This window comes from Heloderma suspectum, chromosome 1 (assembly GCF_057233095.1).
Source record: "Heloderma suspectum isolate Gila_16-S chromosome 1, 16-S_ref, whole genome shotgun sequence".
Lineage (NCBI taxonomy): Eukaryota > Metazoa > Chordata > Lepidosauria > Squamata > Helodermatidae > Heloderma > Heloderma suspectum.
Window position 1 is genome coordinate 241,101,317 of NC_139458.1, and position 15,473 is coordinate 241,116,789.

General features: G+C 45.6%; 1 pseudogene; it reads left to right on the forward strand.

The window, feature by feature from the left end:
* The first annotated feature begins 300 nt into the window (after positions 1 to 300).
* Positions 301 to 12,516, forward strand: LOC146358859 (protein FAM200C-like; annotated as a pseudogene).
* The last annotated feature ends 2,957 nt before the right edge of the window (positions 12,517 to 15,473 follow it).

The window sequence follows — 15,473 nt, forward strand, 5'->3', positions numbered from 1 at the left end:
ATAAAATATTATGGAGAGGGCATGTTGCCACCCCCACCAGCCTGCTCAATGGGGGAGGGGGGTGTTCCCACTTCTGGATCCAGCCCTTTCCTCCAGCCCCATGACCCACATTTTCTGCCATTCAAAAGTCGCCACCGGGACCCTCCCTGGGCTATGAGCTGCTGGAGAACAGGTGGCCATCCATGCCAGAGACAAGCCTGCCGGCCTCTTCAAGCCTGAGTGGGGTTAGCCAGACCCACCCACCCCACCCCAACCATAGCTGAGAAGCTGCCCTCAGGGCACACACAGCTCATCACAATCATGAGGCATAGGACTCCCTGGATTAAATTCCAAACTCTTCTCACTCCGCTAAGCGTTTATTCCTGGCAACCTCCAGGCTCGAAAGTGTGGCACTCAAGGGGCAGGGGAGACTCGGGCGGAAGGCCTGCCAAGGGCAGCCCCTTCCTTGGCTGGCCAGAGAGTGCTGCGAGCTCAGCTGCTGGAGGAAGCAAGCGGGTGGATTTGGAGAGTCCACCAAGCATAGCCGCCGGCCCTAGAGAGGTCATGACTCTTCAGGGAGGCTGGCTCGGCTCCCTCATCTGCCCAGAGCTACATCGGGGGAAAGCGGGGATTCCTCCAGTGGTGCGGCACTCGAATGGCACGCACACACGAGCCAAGGGCGGGCGAGGCCATCAGGCTTTCCCTCCTGGCGAGGTCTCTCATTTGGTTTGCCTCCCTCTCCTCAGACGATTTTCTTTGGTCTACCCACTAGAAGCTCTCTTCACACCGGGCACTTTATCCCACTACAAACCCGTCCTTGTGATTCCAGATCCTTTCCGGGATTTACACTGGCCCTGTATACGGGCATCTCTCATAGCGCGTCCCTCCGCTCTATACCTTTTCATGGCTGGGCGGAGCTGCACGGAGCAATCAGGGCAGAAGGGGGCTGGATCGGGGGCTATGGGAGCTGCCCCCCCTTCCTCCGAGGGAGAGAGAGCCTTCTCAGTGGCTTACCCCGAGGTGGCTGGCACTCCTAGTCCTTCTCTGCTAAATATGTCAGCGTGTGATGGAAATAAATGCAGTATATTGCTTGCACTACTGAGTTTGAAGGGTATACCGATAGTACTGCCATGGGCACTCACGTGGCCCCATAGTATGCCAACATATTCATGGCTGACTTGGAATAATGCTTTCTCAGCTCCTGTCCCCAGAAGCATCTTCTCTACCTGAGATGTTAGCTGGTTCTAACATGACTAAGAAGGGGCTGGACCCATGACAGACCTCTCCACAGCTTCCTATGTGTTTCTTTGGAGAAGCCCATCAACCTATTTGTCTTGCTTTCATGGCTGTGATGGAAAGTACTCTAAATATGGGAGATTCTTAACATTAAGGTTATAGTTAATAACGTGTACCATTCTTACTAAAGGTTTTCTTCAGTATTATATGCCGAAGCTAAATTGTGAAATGGTTTTAATACAGCAATTAGTAAAGATTTCCGTTAAAACAGATGGCAGAGTACTTGTCCTTTACAGGAAAAGGAGTGTAGCTAGCTGTCTCAAAACAGGAGCTTGAACAGCATTTTCCTCTCTTTGGAGACCAGTCCTTGTCAGCTACATATTACTATAAAAATAAACCTGCTTTAGGAGCAAAAGGAAAAGCCTCAGAGTTTCACAAGAAGTGGATCTATTACAGGAATTTAAAAGCAGATTGAAAAATGCGTGTAACCCAGGGGACACCATTGTTGGTGTTTCTCAGTCTGTGTGTGTGTGTGTGTGTGTGTAGTCCTTCTTTTCAGGTCACATTTGACTATTCCTCAGGAGCACCTATATCTTTGGCTCACTCACTTGGTCCTATACTCTATGACCCTGTCTCCACGACCACATAAGGGGAAGGGAATGGTGGCTTACCTGAATTTTCCAAGAGCTTCGGCTATTGGGCGGTATAGAAATGAAATGAAAATAAATAAATAAATAAATAAATAAATATTTTTTTCTTGGAATCAGCTTTGGTCCAGGCAGGGCTCCACAAATGGGTGCACCAGAGCAGAACATACTTCTGGGTGGGGGGATTTGAGTGAACGTCATCTGACTGGCAGGGGCTGCTTAACCAAGAAGCGAGGCTTCTCCCCCCCTTTCAGGCTACCCTCCCCTTTCACCTTCAGTAAAATCCCAGGTTTCCTCCTGTGTCTCTACAAAAAATCACTCTCCTCTCTTTCTCTCCCCCCCCCATAGCATTATTTACTCCATTAAAGAACAATCACAAAAGGAACACAGTAGTCTCCTTCCCCTGAAACTGATGATGCTGTGAACAATCTCCTTCTCCCCTCCCCGGCCCCCCAGCATTATTTACCCCCTTAAAGAACAATCACTAAAGGAACACAATGTTCTCTCTGCCCTGATCTGCCGGTGCTGTGATCAGTCGAAGCTTTCAAGCTTCGACATTAAGGTTCCTAAATGTGATTTTGATTCATGAGAATCTAGTAACTTTGGTAGTGTGCATTACCACTTCCAAATGGTAATAAACCAAACAACAGCGAATCACAGCTTCGGGAAACCACTTTACATCCTTTAAGGAATTAGTGCTTTAAAATCTGCTATTTCAGTTGAGGGGATCTCTGTAAATGCTGATGTGCACATTCAGGGGACAAGCCTCACTAAGCATGATGGGAGTTACTTCTGAGTAGACACTAATTGGTTTGTGCTGGGAAACACAGGGACGGGAAACACCCCTTGGTCACAGTGAAAGGTACACCCCTGGGCAGGGCTAGCATACCTGAGGCCAATGTGGGGGTTGGGGCACACAGCAACTATACTGGGTAGAACATGACTTAAGGAAAAGAATCAGACTTTAAGCAGTCTCAGGAAATCTTTGTGTGTGTGTGTGTGTGTGTGTGTGTGTGATAAGCTCCAGGGTGGCTGCTAGATGGCCACAACGTCATATGTCCCTAATGATATCCAAATGCAGCCAGCTCGGAGTAAATCGCTCATGGGGACACCCCACTATAGGTGAAAACAGACAGTTGCTAAGAGGGCTGAAGAAGGCATGTTAGAGCCATCATGACACAAGGCTTCTCCAAAACTGCTTTGCTTTGGAAAGTTTACAGAAACACTTTGCTTTCTTGTCAGACCTACTTTTAGACTAAAGTTCAGGAGTTCTCTAGGCTCCTGAATTGTTGGCTGGTACACACAAAATCCCCTATAAGAGTCCTTACAAAACAGTGGAGAGAAGGAGGGGAATCTCTTTCACATAGACCCTTTTAAAGCAATGCCCCTAATGCTGATGGATCGATTTCCAACATGTGTCTCATCTCCTGGGCAGCCTGAGAGGGCCTGTTTAGTGTGTGTTACTGAGACCAGGGTGGGAGAGCTGGGAGGAGTTCATCTTTCCCAGCAGTGACCTTCTGGGTACTCAGTGCAGCACCAGCATAAAACACATGTGCTGGGGAGGGTCAGTTGCTGTGGCCTATAGGAATTCCATCTCTAGGCTTCCTGCCCATTTGTGTGCCAATCTTAGGTGTATCTTGTGCTGAGTACCCAGGACAGGTAGGGATTCTGCTGGTGCAGCCCACCCCACTGCCCATCAAGTCTCTCTGCCTGAACTGACTAGGATGGTCTGGTCGAGTTGCTCAGGGGCCGGAGAGCAGAAGAAATCACACGGTGGCCTCGGCCATCAGCTGGAGGACCTGGGGCCACTGGGAAGCTGTGCCCCCACCCCTGCTTCCCAGGCTCCTTCCCAGGAGACCAGCCTGGCCCATCCCTTGACCAGAGAAGGGGCAGCTGCAGGGAGCTTGCTTCACCCTCCCTGCCAGGAAGAACACTGGGCTCCAACCGACAGTTGCCAAAGGGACTGCAGAAGGGAGGGGAAAGGGCGCTCTGGTCCCATCCATCAGCCAAACGGACAAGAGCCTTGTTCATGCAAGAACAACAGCAAGGGAAGATCAGCCCGGCCCAAAGTCCATTTAAGTGCCTGCTTAGAGCTCACCACCTTGTTCTGGCCTGGACAAACTCATCTCCCTCATCTTTCTCCCCAAACCCTTTTCTGGGGTGTCTTGTCATTTTAGCTTGTAAGCCTGATGGAACGGCCTCTCTTTTTTATTGATGTGAGCCATTTTGGGAGACAATAATTGCTAAAACCCAGAAAGCAACAAATAATTGGATTATTCTGAAATACGTTTTAGATATTAGCGGTCCTCTTAAATAATGTGCTTCAAGCAAGGGAGTTTTGACTACAGGCAAAATGAAGCATTAAGACCACTGAAATTAATGGGACTTAAAAGTACTTAGGTTTGGTATCATGTCATATATTAATAACTCTAACTATGAGGTACAGGGGTTGACAAGAGCTGGATATACTTAGTAACTCTATTAAAATAAATACTATCCTTCTGGAGAGTTACCTGACACTTGAACACTCTGCTAATTTTAATTGACAATGACTTTTACTATAGAGGGATTATTTATTTATTTAAAGCATTTTTATACCACCCATTAACAATAAGTTCTCAGGGTTGTGTACAAAAAAGGAAATCATAAAATATAACAACACAAAACAAACATAAGATTAAAAACAACACCAGAATAAAACCAGCAACAGTAGACCCAGGGTTTAAAAAACACATTAAAAACAAATAAACTGAAAACCCTGGGAAAATAAAAAGGTCCTCACCTGGCACTGAAAAGAACACAACACAGGCACCAAGTGAGCCTCTCTGGGGAGGGCACCACCACCACTGGAAAGGTCCTCCTTAGTAGGCACCCGCTCACCTCATTTGGGAGGGGCACCTGTAAAAGAGCCTCCAGAGATTTTCTTTCTTTCTTTCTTTCTTTCTTTCTTTCTTTCTTTCTTTCTTTCTTTTCTTTCTTATTTTCTATACCGTCCAATAGCCAAAGCTGTCTGGGTGGTTCACAAAAATTTAAACCTTAGGATCTGGGTAGGTATATATAGGGAAAGGTGGTCATATAGGTAACCTAGCCCAAAGCCGTTTAAGGGGCTAGAATTGGGCTGGAAGCCAGTGCAGATCACAAAGTACCAGTGTAATATGATTTAGGGGTGTGCATTGGATTCAGACAGAGGGCTTTACATTAAGGAAAAATCCCACAGCTTTAATGGGGCTTTGTCTTTGATTCTTTGTGGGTTTATGATGGGCACAATACACGCGCTTCCCCCTCCCTGTTTTTCCCAGTTCCTTTGTGGGCAAGTTTCATATGTTTCATTTATACAGTAGATGACGCCACAAGATTTCTACAATATTGCAAGATTCTTGAATTACATCACCTCTTTGATGACGGTTTTTGGCGGGCTTTATTTGTTGCTGCATTTTTGGTGTTTTATAAAATGGTGGAATAAACCCAACAATCGATGAGAGAAGCACCAGAAGTTGGCGACATCATGAAAAGGACCCGTGAACTTCTGTGACTGAACAATCAGGAGTGCACGATAATTGCTTTGTGTAAAAATGCCTGAAGTCCAGCACCACCACTCTTCACTATGAAAAAAACTTAAACTGGTTTTCAGCCATCATAAATCCATAGCCCCTGCACTTATCCTTCTGAAATGATTCAGGTTTCTTGCCTGGGGACAGCTCTGTGACATGTGCCATTTTCAAATTGACCAAAAAACCACAGGAGGCTGAGTAGGGAAGGGGAAGTGAATCACTCTCCCCACACACACACACAATGTTGAAGACCTCCTGTTCCACATGAACTGCTTTGCCTATAATTCTGAAATTTTTCAGCTTTCTTACTTAGGAACACCTCTAGGCTGCCTGTAATTTTCAGAACAATAGTGCACAAGGAACATAGGGGGACAGGCACATCCTCTTTGGGGTACTCTCAAAATGTCAAGGCTACTCTTGCACAAAAACCCCTAGGGTCATCATTCTGAAATTTGGCAGGGTTGATCCCCTCAGAAAGGGCAACTTTCTCTCCAATTTTCATCCAATTATGTTAAGGAATTAAAAAGTTACCAGCAGTACCCTTAAAAAAATCAAAATGTGAAAATGTAAATATAGCACAAACACCCCTGCACCTATTTTTCTAACACTGGGCAGGCATAATCCCCTTCTAGGGGGTTCTGAATCGGTCCAGGCAGAAGCAGGCTGTTTTCCATAGCATTGAATTGGGCTCTGAGTCGAAGCAGGGGCTCAGTGCACATCTCTGATATTATCATATCAACCAGTCCTTGTTAACAAGCTTGCTAACCTATTTTGGATCTGCTGAAGATAACAGTAATCCAAACGAGAGTTTACCAGAGCACAGATAATTGTAGCTAGGATGTCTCTGTCCAGATAGGGTTGTAGCTGGTATATCAGCCAAAGCCAATAAAATTACATTCTGGGCTCCTTAGAGGAAGTGCATGATACACATCTAACCAGTAAATATAATATGACCCGACAAGAGGAGCTCTAACAGGAGTGTTCTTGTTCAGGGCACCAATCAACCTGGAACAGATGGCTTACAATAGTGTTCAGAGTTCACAGAGGAGGGTGAAAAGGGGTACCTTCTTTTTCTCTACTGAAATAAAATGGATACAATCTAAGTAAACCAAAGAACAATAAAAACCACAAGGAAACAGTAACAGCAACAAAATAGATATAAAAGCAATGGGGAAAGAGAGTCGTTAATTTTCAAAGGCCAATGGAAACAATTTTTTGCTCACTATTGGAAACCTAGCAAGGAGGAAGCTATACAGATCTCTCTTGGTAGAGAATTCCACAACAATGGGGCCACTACAAGGAAGGTCTAGCTCCTTGTAGCCTCTCCATAAAATGGAATTTGAAGCAGAATGTAAGAACTTAAGTACCGGGATGGGGGCTCATACTGGAGGACATGTTTCTTGAGACAATCAGGACCCTAGCTGTTTGGGGCTTTAAAAGGCAGAATTAACACTTTGAATTGGGCCTGGAACACAACTGATACATCAGTCTCACCTTTTAACAGGTGGATTGCTGCATTCTGCACTAGCTGAAGTTTGTGACCTTCTTCCAAAGGCAGTGCCATGTAGAATGTGTTACACTTGTCTACTCTGTACTAGGGCTGTGCCCCTGATCCACTTCAGATGCTGCTTCGGATCCTCTGAAGTGACCCTATCTGCCTCAGATCAATTCAGACCCCCTCTGCTCGACTTGGATCCGAATCCAAAGCGAGATTCAGATAACCGGATCTCCTGTTTTTGGCATTTTCCCATTGACTTGCATGGGAAAACACAAATGGTCATAACTTGCTTAGTTTTTATGATACAGGCATGAAATCTGGGGACCTCTCCACCCCCTGGAGAGGCCACCTGCAAAATGTCAGATACTTTGGCCCAGTGGTTTTTGTGCTAGGTGGAGTTAGAACCCGATGTTTTCCACAGAAACTCTCAAAGCAGAGAGCTGTAACTTCTCTGTGTTTTCACACATGCACGTGACACCTTGGCCTCTCCCAGCCCCTTGAGGGCATTGCACCACCCAAAGCCCAGGCAGTCTGGCCCACTGGCTTGTGTGCACAGGTTGAATTTGATATTCCCAGAAACTCAGACCAAACTCAGAAGGGAAAGTGTGTTGAAGCAGAGGTCACTATCCCTAATCTCTGCGGCAGGTTTCTCTGAAGTGCAAAACAACCCTTGTTCAAAAGAATCACTGGCTCAGCCTCTCTATGCCTGAATACACACATGAACTGGCAGGCAGGCTGGAAGAGGTTATTTCTTTTTATCTGCTTTTATTTCTAGCGCACACTAAATGAGTATTTGAATGTATCTTGAATGATCACCGTCAGTGCCTAGCCCAGAGGGCCACTGATTTTTGAATGCTGGAAACCTCCGCCTGGCGGACCCACGCTTCCCCCACCCCATCTCCCCCATGGTGGCCTGCCTGAGCCTCTTGGGCATGAGAGACGGAGAGCTTGCAGGAGTTCTGGCAGCACTACCGGCCTTCTGCTTGCCCCTGCTGCTGGCCTGCTGGGACGTGACTTGGGGGCCTCTCCCCCAAGAAAGACCGATTGGTGCAGCCTCCTGAAGTGCAGGAGCAGGCTGCTGGGGTGTAGTGCCCTGGCTGTTTCCCCCGCTCAGAGACACCTTGCAGTGGCAGCAGGCGGCAACGCTGGGATCCGCGCCCAACTCAAGAGTGGTCACGCGATGCTGCCCTGCCGTTTCGGGGGAGGAGGAGGCGCAGACTGCCCGCCTTCAGTCTAGGGGTGCACCACACGAGCGGGGGGAACGGAAGTGGGGTCGGGTGCTGGAGCCTCTGCCTGCTGCTGCTCCTCCAACACGCCCTGGAAGATCTCCTCCTCCTCGCCCTCCACCACGCTGAAGATGCCAGGCACCTCTGACCTGACGTCCATCAGCGGGCTCCCCTCTTCCACTTCAGAAGGAGATGCTGCTCAGCCTTGGGCAGGAGTGCGACCGCTGCACCTGCCCACGCCAGCCCCCTCGAACAGGGACCTCTGAGCACTGCAACTGGCCTCCGCGCTCTGCTGCCCTACTGCACCGGGACACACCATCCGAACTAGGGGACAGACAGCTGGGCTAAGGGTGTTGCTAGTGACAGCAGCACCTCGCCCACCTCTGCCCCAGCCAGCACCTCGAAAATGCCTCATATTGCGCTCGATTGCTTTGCCACACAGTGGAGTGTTACTGGAATACGGAGGTAAAATAATATAAATGCTGTGGGTCTTGTGCTTTTCAACACTGTCTTGAAATGTGGACGTATAGTGTTGGTGGAACAACCTAGCACACACACACACGGACACAGACACACCAGAGCTAAAGAAAAGCAGAACTACCTAAGCAAATGATGGGTGTCTTTAATTTATTGTTTTATATTTCATGTTCTTTTATGGAAGGCAGGGTAACTTCAAGAAATACAGGATGACAGCACAGGCGATAAGAGCCAAGAGAAAGCGAATAATTTTAAAAAAACCTCCTTTAATTTCTGTTTTGGGAGGATCAACACAGAGAAGACACAGATGGTTCACTTCAGCACTAGAGGGCGGGGGGGGGATGATGACAAAACACTACACACATAGGCTGCTCTAATATGCCTTTAAGAACTTAGAAAGCAAGAAAAAACTAAATGCTTGAATATCACTTAAAAAGGGGGTGGTGGTGGAACATGCCCAGAAGTCAATGTTTGCTTTTAAAAATCAAAATAAGACTGGGTTTTTAAAAATCTAAGAGACAAAAGTTGACAGGCACAATCTTGTGGCAGCAAATGCCATAGTTTAACAATGCCCTATGTGAAGAACTGCTTCCTCTTATCTGTCCTGAATCTCCCACTAAACAGCATCATGGGATGACTCCAGGTTCAAGTATTATCCACTTGATCCACACCATGATAATTTCACACACCTCCATCATGTCTTCCCTTGCCTTTTTTCTAAACTAAATTGTGTGAGTAGGTGCAGAACTTGGCATATATCCCTATTAAATGTCATGCTGTTGTTTTCTGCCCAGCGCTCCAGCCTATCAAGATCACTTTGAATTTTGTTTCTTGTCTTCCAGGGTATTAGCTATCCCGCCCAATTTTGTGTCATCTGCAAATTTGATCAGCATTCCCTGCACCTCCTCCTCCAAGTCATTAATTAAAAATGTTGAAGAGCACCGAGCCCAGGACTAGGGATGGCAGAGAATTCTGCCATGGATCTCGGTGAGGCCGAATCTGTGGCGGAACGGCCTGCCACCCCCCCCCCCGCGGATCACCCCTGGGACGAGACTTACCTGGGGCGGATCTTCCAGGCGGCAGCGGCTCCGGCAGCTGGTCTTCCGACTGGCTGCCGCCATTTGCAGTCTTCTCGGGTTTTTTTTTTTTTACAAGACGTGATAGGCTACGTAAAGACTTACGTAGCCTATCATGTCTGGCTTAAAAAAAAAACAAATGCATACGCAAATGGCGGCGGCTACGGCCACCATTTGTGTTTCTTATTTTTGGCCGTCTTAGTCTACATAAATATTTATGTAGACTAAGACGGCCAAAAATAAGGAATGCAAATAGCGTAGCGGACGTAGCCATTTGCGTAGACGTGGTTTTTTTTTAAAAGCCAGACGTGATAGCCTACGTAAGTCTTTACGTAGCCCAGCGGTTCTCAACCTGTGGGTCACGACCCCTTTGGGGGTCGAACGACCCTTTCACAGGGGTCGCCTAAGACCATCGGAAAACACATATTTCCGATGGTCTTAGGAACCGAGACACCGCTCCTCTATCCGTCTCCAGGCGGGTCCGCCCACATGCAGATACCCCCACATACAAGTACCCAGCGTGATGACATCATCACGCCAACCCCATCACATACACCCTGTACAAATACAGGTGTATGTGACAGGGTTGGCGCCATAATGTACTTATGCGGACCAGTCACACATGTGTGTAGAGAGCAGCTACTGTGTAGAAAGCAGCTGCTGTGTTGAAAGCAGCTACTCTGTTAAAAGCAGCTACTGTGTTGAAAGCAGCAGTATTGGAAGTAAAACGACACTTCATGAATTATAATTACTGGGTAAATGTAAAATCATGTACTGTAAAATCATCAACTACTGCAAAAAAATATATCTGTACCATGGGAACTTAATCTGGATGCTGATCGGTCTTTTTCTTTCAGCTGTGGTTGATGTGAATACTGCCCCCTTGTGATAGTAACAGGTATGTAAAAATAACAACACAGAGAATGGTAAATCATAGGAAACTTTAATGAACTGTATTGACTGAACTATGCCATGTATCATCTTTTGTATTATTAAAGCTATTGTTATATATTATTTTCATTAGCAAACCATCCCATGACAATGGATTGTGTAGAGAAGAACGTTAAGAAAATATAGTGAGGATTTTTTACAGTATGGTTTCACCTCAATAATTACAGCAGGAATTGAGAAACTGCAATGTGTTATTTGTTGTGAAGTTCTATCAGCCGAATCTATGAAGCCGAACAAACTAAAACGCCATTTTGATAGCAAGCATCCAAGCTTTGCCGGCAAGGATACCAACTATTTTAGAAGCAAAGCTGATGGACTCAAGAAAGCCAGACTTGACACTGGTGGCAAGTACCACAAACAAAACGTAGCAGCCGCTGAAGCTTCATATTTGGTGGCACTCAGAATCGCCAGAGCTATGAAACCTCACACCATTGCTGAGGATTTACTGTTGCCAGCAGTCAAAGACATTGTTCGAGTCATGATCGGAGACGAATTTGTTACGAAATTGAGTGCAATTTCCTTATCTAACGACACTGTCTGCAGAAGAATAGATGACATGTCTGCTGATATTCTTGATCAGGTAATCCAGGAAATTAAATCTGCTCCACTTCCAATATTTAGTATCCAGCTTGATGAATCTACAGATGTTGCAAACTGTTCACAGTTACTGGTTTACGTGAGGTATATTAATGATGGTGACTTTAAAGATGAGTTTCTTTTTTGCAAACCTCTTGAAACGACAACTACTGCACGTGATGTATTTGACACAGTTGGTTCATTTCTGACAGAGCATAAGATCTCTTGGGAAAAGGTTTGTGGTGTTTGCACAGATGGTGCTCCAGCTATGCTAGGATGTCGATCTGGATTTCAACATTTGGTACTGAATGAATCACCAAAAGTCATCAGAACTCACTGTATGATTCATCGGCAAATATTAGCAACGAAGACGCTGCCACAAGAGTTACAAGAAGTAATGAAAAGCGTCATAAGTTCTGTCAATTTTGTAAAGGCGAGCACTTTAAACAGTCGACTGTTTTTGCAACTGTGCAACGAGTTGGATACGCCTAACAATGCTCTATTTCACACTGAAGTGAGATGGTTGTCGAGAGGAAAAGTTTTAAAACGTGTTTTTGAGCTTCGTGATGAACTCAAAATGTTTTTTAATCAGAAAGCAAGACTGCAGTTCGAAGCACTTTTCAGCGATAAAAGTGAACTGCAGAAAATAGCTTACTTGGTTGACATCTTTGCCATCTTGGATGAGTTAAATTTATCACTGCAAGGACCAAATGCAACATGCCTCGATTTGTCTGAAAAGATCCGATCATTCCAAATGAAACTTCAGCTTTGGCAAAAAAAATTGGATGAAAATTTACATGTTGCCTACCTTATCTGCTTTCTTTGAGGAACATGATATTGAACCAGACAAAAGGATTACGATAATTTCTGTGAAAGAACACTTGCACATGCTTGCAGACGAAATTTCATCGTACTTTCCAAATCTACCTGACACCCCATTTGCACTTGCCAGAACCCCATTCACAGTCAAAGTTGAAGATGTTCCTGAGACAGCACAAGAGTTCATTGAACTTATTAACAGCGATGCAGCGAGAACTGATTTCTCTACAATTGCCAGTTACAAAATTCTGGATCAAGTGTTTGCAGTCATATCCTGTTCTGTCTGAGACTGTGTTGCGCCTTCTCCTTCCATTTACAACAACGTATCTTTGTGAAACAGGGTTTTCCAGCTTGTTGGTTATCACGTCTAAATACAGAAGTAGACTTGTTGTGGGAGATGATCTTCGCTGTGCTCTTGCAAAGACTGCCCCGAGAATTTCTGATCTGGTGAGAAAGAAGCAATCTCAACCTTCGCACTGACGTTGGCTTTTTACGCATACTGTCGCAAAATGTAGCAATGTAGTTTACTGTTGTTATATTAAGACTGTTACCCATGCTACACCATGCTTCAAGACAAAATTTCATTTATTTGTAATTAGAAATAAATATTTCACAATATATAATTACATATTGTTTTTGTGATTAATCACTATGCTTTATGTTCAATTTGTAACAATGAAAATACATCCTGCCTATCAGATATTTACATTACGATTCATAACAGTAGCAAAATTACAGTTATGAAGTAGCAATGAAAATAATTTTATGGTTGGGGGTCACAACAACATGAGGAACTGTATTAAAGGGTCGTGGCATTAGGAAGGTTGAGAACCACTGACATAGCCTATCATGGCTGACTACAGGGACGCAAACGGCGGCGGCTATGGCCGCAGCCATTTGCATCCCTGCTAGCCAGCGGCCCGATGTCCGGCTGCTGGTGGAGCTGGCTGGCAGCTCTGCGGAATCCCCACGGAGCGGAGCCGGACGGCCAGGATTCCAGGGGGAGGGACGGAGCGCCTCCCCCCCCAGCGGAACCCGGCGGAGCCAGGTAAGGGGAGTTTCGTACATCACTACCCAGGACTGAGTTCACCGGTACCTTCAGTAATACCACATGTATGAATGTGATCCCTCCCTCAATACCATGTTTTTGGAATACCTAATTCAGTATGTTATCAGTGGCACAATACTTGTGAAGCAATCACGATTTGTGGGTTCAGATGTAGTGCTAGAAAAAAAGTCATGTGCTGGAACATCCAGATCCTAGAAAATTGTTCCTGGCATCTAAAAATCTGAACTACTTTCTCATAAAGATGTCAGCAAGGCTGACACTGAGAAACTGAAAATACTTGTATCACCAATGTTCTCCCTACTGTGGCAAAAAATCCTTCAATTTCTTTGGGGAATTTTAACTTTTCTAGTAAAACTAGTTCTCCTGAAGCAACAATTTCTCTTCAGCAATCTCTGTTGTTGTTGTTGTTCAGTCGTTCAGTCGTGTCCGACTCTTCGTGACCCCATGGAACAGAGCACACCAGGCCTTCCTGTCCTGCGCTCTCTCCCGGAGCGTGCTCAAGTTCATATTCATTGCATCGGTGATGCTATCTAGCCATCTCATCCTCTGTCGTCCCCTTCTCCTTTTGCCTTCAGTCTTTCCCAGCATCAGGGTCTTTTCCAGAGAGTTTTCTCTTCGCATTAGGTGGCCTAAATATTTGAGCTTCAGCTTCAGTATCTGTCCTTCCAATGAGCAGTCAGGGCTGATTTCCTTTAGGATTGACTGATTTGACCTCCTTGCAGTCCAGGGGACTCTCAAGAGTCTTCTCCAGCACCACAGTTCGAAAGCATCGATTCTTCGGCGCTCAGCCTTCCTTACAGTCCAGCTCTCACAGCCATACATTACTACTGGGAAAACCATAGCTTTGATTAGACGGACCTTTGTCGGTAAGGTGATGTCTCTGCTTCTTACTATGCTGTCTAAGTTTGCCATAGCTTTCCTCCCAAGAAGCAAGCGTCTTTTAATTTCATGGCTACAGTCACCGTCTGTGGTGATCTTGGAGCCCAAGAAAGTAAAATCTGTCACTGCTTCCATTTCTTCCCCTTCTATATGCCAGGAAGTGATGGGGCCAGATGCCATGAGCTCAGCTGGAATACTGTCATCTCCGCTAGCTTTGTTGTTAGTCATGCTTCCTAAGGCCCACTTGACTTCACTCTCGAGGATGTCAGGCTCAAGTTCAGTGACCACACTATGACGGCTATCAGGGACATTCAGATCTTTCCTGTATAGTTCTTCTGTGTATTCTTTCCACCTCTTCTTAATCTCATCTGCATCTCTTAGGTCCCTGCCTTCTTTGTCCTTTATCATGCCCGTCTTTGCACAAAACGTTCCCTTGAAATCTCCAATTTTCTTGAAGAGATTTCTAGTCTTTCCCATTCTGTTGTTTTCCTCGATTTCTTTGCACTGTTCATTTAAGAAGGCCTTCTTGTGTCTCCTTGCTATTCTCTGGAACTCTGCATTCAGTTGGATATATCTTCCCCTTTCTCCCTTGCTTTTCGCTTTCCTTCTTTCCTCAGCTACTTGTAAAGCCTCTTCCGACAGCCACTTGGCTTTCTTGCATTTCTTTTTCTTTGGGATGGATTGAGTTGCTGCCTCCTGAACAATGTTACGGACCTCCGTCCATAGTTCCTCAGGCACTCTGTCTATCAGGTCTAATCCCTTAAATCTATTCCTCACCTCCACTGTATATTCATGAGGGATATGATTTAGGTCATAACTGAATGGTTTAGTGGTTTTCCCTACGTTCTTCAATTTAAGCTGAAATTTTGCAACAAGAAGCTCATGATCTGAGCCACAGTCAGCTCCAGGTCTTGTTTTGACTGACTGTATAGAGCTTCTCCATCTTTGGCTGCAAAGGACATAATCAATCTGATTTCGATATTGACCATCTGGTGATGTCCATGTGTAGAGTCGCCTCTTGTGCTGTTGGAAAAGAGTGTTTGCTATGATCAGCGTGTTCTCTTGGCAAAACTCTATTAGCCTTTGTCCTGCTTCATTTTGTACACCAAGGCCATGCCTGCCTGTTATCCCGGTGATTTCTTGACTTCCTACTTTAGCATTCCAATCCCCTATGATGAAGAGGACATCTTTTTTTGGTGTTAGTTCTAGAAGGTGTTGTAGGTCTTCATAGAACCGATCAACCTCAGCTTCTTCGGCATCAGTGGTTGGGGCATAGACTTGAATTACTGTGATGTTGAATGGTTTGCCTTGGATTCGTACTGAGATCATTCTATCATTTTTAAGATTGTATCCCAGTACTGCTTTTCCCACCCTTTTGTTGACTATGAGTGCTACTCCATTTCTTCTAAGGGATTCTTGCCCACAATAGTAGATATGATGGTCACCTGAATTAAATTCGGCCATGCCTGTCCATTTGAGTTCACTGATT